We start from the raw sequence: 399 nt of genomic DNA on the forward strand, positions 1-399 counted from the left end.
TTTTTTTCTTCCTTCTAGGAAGCCCTGGGTCAAAGCTCATATTTTTTTGTTTTTGGAACAAAATGTCCCTCTTAAAAATGGAAGAATTAAAAACAAAACAATAAAACCAGTGCAGGAATGCAGGGAAGAGAAAAAAAGAGTGATGAGGATCTCTTTGTAGATGACTGTTTAACAGGCAGCAGCAACTATAAAACAATCGCACATGAATCAGGTTTACTGTACTTAGGTGACCAAGCTGTGCAAAACATACTTTGTAGCTGGCTCCTGTGACCTGCTACTCCAGATGCAAGATCCAATAGGGCTCTGAATTTTGTAAGATGGGTCATAATGTTGGGCAACTGAAGGGTGTGGTTGACTCGCAAATTGCACTGAGCGCGACAGCCGGTGTTACGGTTAGGC

Source organism: Zootoca vivipara, chromosome 5 (genome assembly GCF_963506605.1).
Source record: "Zootoca vivipara chromosome 5, rZooViv1.1, whole genome shotgun sequence".
Classification (NCBI taxonomy): domain Eukaryota; kingdom Metazoa; phylum Chordata; class Lepidosauria; order Squamata; family Lacertidae; genus Zootoca; species Zootoca vivipara.